General features: G+C 41.9%; 1 protein-coding gene across 2 annotated transcripts in view; it reads right to left on the minus strand.

Moving 5' to 3' along the window:
• PKD2 (polycystin 2, transient receptor potential cation channel) overlaps positions 1 to 10,447 on the minus strand; it is a 922,997-nt gene that overhangs the window by 857,684 nt on the left and 54,866 nt on the right. The window lies entirely within an intron of this gene.

A 10,447-nucleotide genomic window follows, 5' to 3' on the forward strand; every position in this document is an offset into this window, starting at 1 on the left:
TTAAATGATCAGTTTAACACTGAATGTGTGACAAACCTTTTCAATGTTTACATAGAACTTGAGATGCCAAATGAGGTAGGTTCCCAATAATTAGGTACAGTTGAGAGGCATGAAAGGGTGTGAAATTTGAAACTGAAATTTTCTAGTCATTCATAGACTTGTGGTAATTGGCAGAAAATCAATTTTATGCTAGATGGCAGTTTGATTTTATGAACAGAATGTCTGGACATTAGATACGGCCTTAAAAACCACAGCTTAGTTGACAGTGGGAGCCAAAATAGGATTGCAGTTGAAGCTATACAGGATATTTAAATGAAAAAGGACACCATGGATGGGAATGTCAAGTGACAAAAGGGGGCATGAATTAGGTTAGCTGTAGTGTGGACCAAATTTTAAACACTGGGATTGTCCCTTTAAGCTAAACAGTTTGATTAGTCACAAGGTAAACGCTATATCCCTTTAAATTATTCCCGTCAATGAGAGGGAGGGAACAGTGTTAAACCTAGGAAGACAGGGTGATAGTATTCAGGAAAACTAAGGTCTGGTAGTAGACTGTTTAGCAGTAACAAACAGGCAGCCTAACTGGCTTTAAGCTGGATACCAAGCTGCCTAACATTTGCTATGGGATAAAATGCCTTTGCTAGTATTGAGAAGCCCAAAAGGGATAGTAGCTGGCCATCTACCATTTCCACCCACCTCACACATTAGAGTGAGCAATTGGTATCAGTTGGTCAGACTAGATATGGCACCAGAAGTGGTGGCATAATACTGTTTTGCAGCCACTTACAAACAGTAACTTCCCAGCAACTTCCTTTCTCCCTAAACATGAAATTTACAGGCAATTCATTCCACATAGGTGATCAGAAACCATGGTCTCTGAAATATTATCTGAAGGAGTGGCATGTCAGTGTCTTGCACTAGGACAGTTGTGGTTGCATGCCCCAGTAGCCTTAAAGACTTGCAAGCTGCGTGACTTGTTTGGGGAAGAATTATTTACTGGCACATTGAGCTAAGTCACACGGTAGCTAGATGGACACCAAATTGGCCCTAGGTGTGTGCACCTTCTCTGGAAGGTTAGGTGCTGGGCTGGCTACTAAACACTGGTCTGCAGAACAATTGGCAGTGGACTTTTCATTCTTCTGTAGGGATCCCTAATGGGAGAACCAAAGGGAGATTTGTTGCGTTGATTTGCAGTAGCCTACTTTGACAACTATGGTGAGCACGAATTTTTGGGCATTTACACCGACGTGCTATCCATGTACTTTATATTGGTGAGAGATTGTCCTCTTGCCAGCCTGATAAGATACCTTTAGGCAGTCTGATCCCATGAAAGCAGATTAAGTAGAAAATACTACAAAATGAGAATGCAATACACAATAGCAATGCAATACAAGTATTTCATACTACAGTAGCATCAGTGCAGCAAGAGACCAAACTAGCAGCTTTGCAACAGGTAAAGTGTCACCATGCATACACGAAAGTGACAATTTTAGGGGTGCAAAGATTTTAGTACCATCAGAATTACCAGTGTCAGTCAAATAAGCCAAACTATGTAATAAAGCATCATTGGCTCTGAAGTAGGATTTAGGAGTGCATATCAGGCAGATTTTTATAGTTTAGTTTAATGCAATAGTACATAGAGCACGTGTTCAAACACCCTACCTCTTAATTCTCCAGATTTATGCAGAATGTCTGGATTGGACTATTTTTGGTCTGTTCCTCAAAATGCGTTTTTCTGGATCACTGATGTTTGAAGTTAGGCATTGTCCAGATTTCTTGAACAAAAAGGTTGAGAGGTATGAGCAGCACTAGTGTGTAGAGCAAGTGCAACCAATGTATCTGGCATTCCCACAAATGCAGAGAGTTGTGGGGGACCAGAGTTACCTGTAATGGGAAGATGGGTTCATGATGCACAGCACCTATAGTATGGGGAGCATGGCAGTGCATGTGGTACAATGACTTTGCTCCAAGGTTCTGAATAGGAGACTGTAGCAGCATGCAGAACTGCACAGTGCAACTCTGAGCTAAAGCAAACGCAGACATTGTGCAATACAGTGAAACATGGCTATGCTACAGTGCTTTATAAAACTTGTTACCCAAGTGAAGAGCTTCCTTTTCAACTTACAGGAAACGTTTGCTGCAAAATTTCTGAACTAGTACAGTTCTATTTCATATTACCTCTTTCCACTATGCATAAGTTCAAAGGCCTCATTGATTTTTTCAAAAGGCAGTGTAAATGTTATTAAATCTTCAAGTTCAATCTTCTTTGAAATGCAGTCAGACACCATTTTGGGGACATCATCTGCTCCTTTCCAGCCTGTAAAGGAAGTAAATTTCAGCTTATAAAACCATGTACTGGTATGAGGTTTGATTAAAAGTGTATTCTAGTTAACAGGTAAGAGTTCTGCCATTGCATTAAGCTTTTCATACTAGACATTAATGGAAAATATTTAGTCACCATAATACAGTCCATTAGAAGTAGAAAGTAGTACCTTGGAATGATTTTCTTCGGATGGATACCACTTCACTTCCTCCAGAAGGGATTTAAGTGCAATTAGCTAGTAAGTTACTCCTAAAATAACCTTTTTACAAGCCTGTTACAACACTAAATGCCCAACCCACAGAAAGAACCAATTTGTGTTCACTTGAGCTATGCCTCGAGAGCTGTTTAATGGGTCTCTGATGGGGACCAATTTGCAAAGCCTAGGGGCTTGCACAATATTCACATCCTTATAACCCTTGTTCAATTAGCAAACAGTGCTGGAAAAGCTGGCCAGAGAAGGGGGATAAGTGAGTGCATGAATCCTATGGTCCATGCTACTGGAACCAGTGACCTCATTGAAGGTTTTGCTCATTAAATATATTTTTACACTTACCCCTTGGGCATTGGTCAAGGGTGAATAGAAGGGAACAAGGATTTCCAAATCCAGCTAGTGGCTGCCTGTGAATTACCCATGAAGGATAACTAGGCAGGATCAGTGTCAATTGGTCCAACCTTGTCAGAGGCATTTCAGTGATAAAGGACAATGCTGCAAAGGTCCTAGAGAAGTCTGCAGTATTAATACTAGCCATTAATATCCAAAAATGACAAGTACCAGTTGTATCTGCTTGCTCATCTTTCAATTGTGTATGGTCATGAGAACCTAGCTTCCTCCCCAGTTTACTGTTCAGAGTGGAATATGCATTCTGCACATATCCTCATCAGGCAAGGCTATACCAGTTTTCACTAAGACAACCCCAGTAAAGCTAAAAAATTAAATGGATGCCAGAGGCAGCACATTTAAAGAGTTGTAGAAAATGTGAAGCCAGCTTTGCTAAACCTCCTTAATTATTGATGCTGGGGTACAGTGATTTACAAGTGTTTAGTGTAGTACTCCTGCTTCAAGTGTGATCCGAAGAGCAATGAACCAAGTGACAGATTCCAGGTTTAAACTTAGCAGCAGCTCAAGTCTATAGGGAATCCCTCAAGACACTAGCATGTGGACAAAGGTGCAATGAAATTTATTCGGGTCACAGCATGACCTATCAAAGGTTTGATGTCTTTATGCTGTGTCACACTGCAATCCATTCTGAATTTGTTAGCAAGTTGGTCTGCTCGTTTCATACATTTTGAAAGAGTCACTGACACAAGCATAAGATAGAGCATTAATCTACGAATCACTAGCTCTGATCACAAGTTATCAGTAAGGTAAAATTTTTTGCATCCTTTACAGAAGCAAATTTTAGTCGGGATATAGGAACATTAGTAAGGTTGTTGATGCTAAAGCACTATACTCTGGGGAAAGTGCTGGATACAAATTTAGGTGCATCTATGCCAGTAGAGGGTATCTACCCATTTGTAGAGACCAGCTTTAAAAAGTAAACCATAGTACTTTTACCTGTAGCAAGTAGGAACCTTTCCTCCAAGAGTTGCAGATTTAGGTTTAGTATTGGCATTTAGAGCCACTGATTTTTAAATAGGCTTTAACAGCTGAAAGAGGGTCACCTCAGCAGCTAACAGGCTAAGTTAGCCAAGAAAATTTAAAGGATACATTTGTGGCCTATTAGAGAGCTAGGATTTTTACACATCAAATGGGGACATTATCAGATGTTGGAACTGGAGTAAAGTGGCAGGAACCTTTGGATCTCAACCTCCTGAAGGTGGATCAGAGATTTCCAACTATGGTGGAAACGTACTTGACATTTGCTCAATTACCCAGGTCTCATTATCTTCTGTTTGAAGGAAGCACTATAACATGGTGGGAACAGCTTGCCAAATACCACTAGACTGTACTACATTTTACGAGTTTAGCACACCAGGTGTGTGTATATTCCAGCCCTCCCTAAACCAGATAGTCAGTGGAAGAGTAGAAAGTGTCCAGACACCTTTAGAATATCTGCTTGGGGCCTGCAAGATGCACATTGACCAGGGCAGGACAGTCCAGCACCCTTTCCTGTGGTACCCCACTTGTTACCACCAGCAGCTTTCCAGTCTGATCTAACTGGATCTGTTGGATAGATCATGTACAGTCCAATCATACCTCTCAAACCACTTTGACAAAGCCATGTGGAATAATAGGGGGGGGGGGGGAGACAGAGGCCCAAGACAAAGCCATGATGAATAATGGGGGGGACAGAGGCCCGAACACTTAATATTGCTCTTTTCATAGAAAGTTGCTAGGACAGGTTTTGCATTAACATGCATTTTCCAAAGGGTATCAATTCTGAAAGTCCTGCCTATCATTTTCAGACTTAAATTCTCATTGCTTTGCCAGAAAAGCAAAGTTATAAGGAGCAGAGCAAAATTAGAAAGTCTGGATGTTCTGCAAAAACCTACATAGTTGAAGTACATAGATACGTTTGCATTAGTCCAATATTCATGGTGTCAGATGAGTTTGCTAGGTCAAGGTAAAGTGACCAACCTATTCAAAAAAAGGTAGTGCTCAGGAAGCAGTACCTGCTTTTCATAAAGGTAAGCTGATTGGGCAGAATCAGTGAAGTTACCATGTCTGTATAAGTGATGCTACTTTTCATGGCTTTGCATACAAGGCTGGTGAGGTTGATGGACCTATTACTTCAGTCTGTAGAGGGTTTGCCATTATATAGGCAAGTAGATATTTGACAACATTGTGGGGGAGTAACCCCTCCCCAGTACATACCAGTCAATGAGAATGCCTTTTGCATACCAGGCTGCATTTTCAACCTTTAACAGGGACACTTAGAAATATTAACTGCTCTGGGACAATCCAAATAGGTAGGATAAAGTAAACAAGTTGTTCTATATCATTTGGGTCAAAATTATGGGGGAACATATCACGAAAATTAAAGTGTCCTACCATTAGGTTCATGCTCTGCTTAAAGTGCAGTTTCATTCTTTACTAGCATATTTCAGTATGGTCTAAAGGTTAAGGAATGGGAGCTTTACACTTACAGGCTTGTAACAATTAGTTTTGGGCACGCTAGTATGATCTAGGCAGCTATTTAGGTACTGGTAAAATATGGTGACTGCAGCAGCCCACTCATTTGGGTTAGAGACCAGAGAACTAAGTCTGTCCAGATAATGGTACAACCCCCACTGCCAAATGACTGCCAGACAGCTGTCATCTGTGGTCAGATTTAAACTAGGGATAAAAATGCTAGAGTTGTAGCAGGGGCTAGGTTAGTGTACCAGGTCAGTTTGCAACTGCAGTCTGTGCTTGGGTTATTAACCTTGCATAGCAAAATGCATTTGATTTGCTATTCAAGGCCTCATCCATTATGCTTGGGGAATATGGATGGGGATATATAGCTATAGTTGAATTTGGTCAGTGTATTTGGGATCTCCAAGTAAAGTTCATGGGTAATGAATGGAATGCAACCTTTTCTGCATTAACCCAGGAGCTTCAAAGCATGATTGGTGCCAAAACCTTGTGTACTGGGAGGAATTGATGCACTGAAACAGGATATGAAGGCAAAGTTGCAGGAGGACCTGTAGCATACATCATTCTAAATTTAGAGTTATGCTCCAGCAGCAGGTAGTGTACTGTGCAACTTAGCCTAGTACCAACCTAGGCATCCATTGGCCCTAGGGCCTATATGAGCCTAGGCATAACAATTCCTTGGCAATTTCTTCATACTATTTACTTCCCTGGACCCCTGTCTAGCAGGATGACTGACATGATCCCAAGGTGAATTTCCTCTCCCATCCAATCAGGGTTCCTTTTTGAAGAGGGCCAGAGGGGCACTGACATGTATAGTCTATTAGAGTCTGGGGTGAGTCTCTGGGTCAGAATCCTAGCCCTCCAGCATGGTTGTTTGTGATAAGGTTTAGATCCCTGGTGTGTGGCTGAGGGATTGGGATTTCTTTACGTGTAGCATGTCCAACAGCTCTGGGTTTGACATGGCCTTATGTTAAGCAGAGATCACCTCTGACTATAGGCGACAAGAGTATAGCTGGAGTTAGGTGGTCAGCATAGGGCATCTGCTTTAGCCCTGTGATTTTTAGGCAAGGTATTTCTGCAGCCTCAGGTTCCAGGATTACCAAGTGCCTTGAGGTGACAAGGTTACAGCCTAGTCTGAACTGATGTTCAGCAATACAGTTACTTAAAAGGATGTTACCCAGCATCCCAAGTAAATTCAGGTCCAGGATATTTAATGCAGGCATTTTTGATCACTTAAAGTTTAAATTGTATAGGAAAAAAGTTGACTGGTAACCAGTTACATGGGTCTTCAGCTACTTTATAGGATTGCATTAGCACTACCACAGACAACAGCCAAAACAGACAATCACTTCAAACCTGCCTTATGTCATCCTTGGAAATCTTACCAGGCTTTCAAAAAATTAACAACTTTTGTCAGAAGCAAAGATTTCTATACCTTTGAGAAATGCTCAAATTTGGGGAGCAAGCTTCTGCATGTGCCACATACTACACAGATAAAGCCTTTACATTTGATCGGTTATAAAATTAGATCTCAATTTCACATAAGTTACTGTTACAGGGTCACCATCTTTTAGATGAGGTATCCATCTGACAATTTGGACCAAGTCAGCCAAGATTTGCAAGCACACAGCACCAGTCCCTTGTTCTAACTTGGGAAAAGGAAAGTTGTCAACCCCAGATGACTACAGGTTTTTAAAGGTGACAGTCAGCATTTGCATATTTGTGGCAAGCATGAGAGGAAACGTATGGTGGTAAAATCTCACTCCTGCAAATTTTAATTTGAGAGTCCCAGAAAATTACATCAGCACAGCTAAATATTCTTTTCATAGCACATCCCCGCAAGGATTTGCCGCACAAGTCTTATAGAACCCTGCAAAGGGAGCGTAAACTAATAAAATGGCATCCCTGGTCTAAAGTGCTCACATCCAGCCCTGGTGACCACATTACCAATCAATTCCCAGATAGATTCCTTCCCTTCCTAGTGGGCTTTAGAATATCCAGACTAAGTTTGAGCCATTCTATCCCTCAGTCACATCCTACCATATTGGCGAGTTAATGTTCAAACTTATCTTGTACTGGTGAGAAGCAAAGGGATCATGAGCTAAAGATGTCCCCGCTAGCAAAATAAAATGGCTAGTCACAAGCTAATGGGGCTATCCAACCAAATGAAAGGAAGTTAGAATCTAGAAAGAATTAGTCCCAAATCCCAGCCCTTGATCTCTTGTGAACAGCTGTTCAGTGGATATTCTACCATAGGCTGCCCACTCCCAGTTCTCTCCATTGTACCCCCATTTTTACTGGAAGGCACTAAACAGTTAGACATGCACTTCAATTTTGCTCTCATAGCACAGTATCCTTAAAAATGCTCAGACAGAACCCACACTGAAAGTAGCAGACTCCAAATCAGACTTCAGACCAATGACAAGTGGAGTACCACAGGGTTCGGTCCTGGGTCTTGTTTGGTATCTACTTCTCTGAAGTACAGGCTAACATAGAAGGTCTTTGGCTAACAGTTTGTAGAGCACTGCAAACTAGGAACCAGAATTAAACTCCCAATGATAGACATACTACAAAAGGGTCACAAGACAGATGCCTGGTATCAAAGTCAGGGCCTGAAGCTAAATGCCAAAAATGTATTGTCATCCCCTTTGATAAAAACTCTGTACCCATGAACTACCACATAAGTGGTAGTCTACTTTACGCCAAAAGTGTGGTTAAGAGACCTTGGGGCACAGGTGGACAGTCTCTCCTTTGATAAATCACATCGCCAGTGGTCAGGAAATCCTACGTGGTTCACCTCATCACAAAAGGTTTCTCATACAGAAAAGTCATTGTTCCCCTCTACTCACTCAGACCCATTATAGAGTACAACACCCCATTTGGTGTGTACCTCACAAGACCTCTACAACTGGAAAGGCCATAGAAAGACCCCACAAAGGATTACTGGCTTCAGGTGCCCTCCAGAGACTCAAGACTCCTGCTTTACTCAGTCGCACATCACCTACTCAAGGGGCAATCTCTGCCTAACATACAAAGGAATGTCAAACCCAACAAAGGCATGTCAACCCCAGAGCTGTTGGACATGCTCCACTTATAAATCCCAATCCCTCTGAGCTACACGCTCTAGGGATCTAAACCTTGTCACCACAACAAACATGCTGGAGGGATGGATTCTGGTCCCAGGGACTTCCCAGACTACCTATGTCAGAGCTCATTAGCACTGAGAAAAATCTTGATGATCAGATGGGAAATAGGAAAGTCACCCCAGGGATCACTTCTGTGGCTCTGCTTGACAGGGGCCCAGGAAAAATAATTTTCTTGAGTGGCGAAAGCCAGGGTACCTTTTTGGCTAGGCTTATATAGGCCCTAGGGCTAATAGCCTAGTACCTACCTATGAACCAAGAGCCAAAGCAGCTATGTCTAGTGACAATTTGTACACACTTACAAGAAAAAGCAATGGTAGTTGCATGCCAGAACCTACTAAATCTTAAAACAGGAAGGAAGCTTAACTTAGTCAGCATCACTTTGCTAGTGAAGATGCATTGCCAAATAGAAATATTGCCTTTGGTAGTAAAGGGAATCCTGAAAGCCTTGAGCTCACTCAAGTATCAATACAGTGAGTGAAACATGAGCAGCAAGTCAGAAAAGGCAGACTTTGGGCAGTTTGTTCCCAGCCATGTCAAAAGGACCAGTTTAAGCTGAGCTTTCAAATATTTGCCACCCTCCATTTTGCTTCTAGAATGCTCTGAAGGATGCACTCACTTCAGAGTTGCATCATTATTCATGCTTCCCCCAAAAAATGGCATCACCTCAACATGCTACCCAATTCATCCTCTAGTCATAAAGGCACTAGCTGTGGAGTACCACACACAGGTGGGTAAAATGCCTGCAAACCTACCCTGTGCTTTGGCTAGGGCTGATGTGGTTACCAAGGCCAGGCAGATTCCACCATGGAGAAGCAGTGGAATATGCAGCTTTAGATGAGCAAGTACCACTTGGGATAATAAAATGCTGCCTAGTTACAGCTTCCATAAGCTACCAAGATTCATATGAACCAAGGCTGACATTCTAAATACAATTCTACCAAGAAATTCATAGTACCTACCAAAAAACTTTCCAGTTAATCCTAGAGATTTATTGCCTAAATTAGCACTAAAATGCTTAAATGCCCAATCTAAGCCAGGTCTAATCTCATTTAGGCATACTACAAAGACAGTTTTTCCTTGGACCTAGATTTAAATGAAGTTCAGAAGTTAAGGAAATTAACTATTTGCTTATTTACAAAATAACCGATACAAAAGCCAACTCCATTAACTTTCACTTCCCTTCCAACTGTCATGCAGCTTCTAGAACACATGACAATTTTATCTGTACCACCCACTCTGGAAACAATTCCATAACCAAATCAGATGCCCACATCCCCCTCCTTCCTCCCAGTTTTAACTCAATTCTCGCCCATCTGAGAACAGCTCTAGCTTTGGGCTATATTTTTCCATACCATCCTGCAGATCTCCACTTTCCAATGGACTCCTTGCAACTTTATGCCCTTAGCCCCATTTTAGGATCCAGAAGTACATGCATCACTCAAGACAGTCCAAATGCCTTAGAGTGTTGCATCCAAAAAAGATTGGACAAAGCTGGTGTAACCTCTACTGCCCTCTCCACTAGACTCAGTGTTCCAATCCAGGTGACTGGACACCGAGCTCCACTGACAGCTAATCATGAACAGCCTTGTATTTAGCACTGCATCAGAGCTTTCCAAATGCTTCCATTGAGATGGATTTTGCTCCTTGATGCATTGGAAATGCTAGACCCATTATACTCCATGCCATTCTTTACATTCTCCCCACTCAATTCCAACTATGGATAACCCCCATCCAGTCCTCTTAATTTGCCCCTTCAACCTTTTGGCATGGATGTCAGATCTTGCAAACAGTACTCTGACAAGTTCAGTCATAAGGCTAGGCAGAGCCTGACAGATGTTCAGACTTAAGTAGGAACCAGATTCTCCATGGCTTATGAATACCTAGTAGTCCCAGATATCCTTC

The sequence above is a fragment of the Protopterus annectens genome, chromosome 2.part0 (genome assembly GCF_019279795.1).
Source record: "Protopterus annectens isolate FY-2018-M chromosome 2.part0, PAN1.0, whole genome shotgun sequence".
NCBI classification, from domain to species: Eukaryota; Metazoa; Chordata; order Ceratodontiformes; family Protopteridae; genus Protopterus; species Protopterus annectens.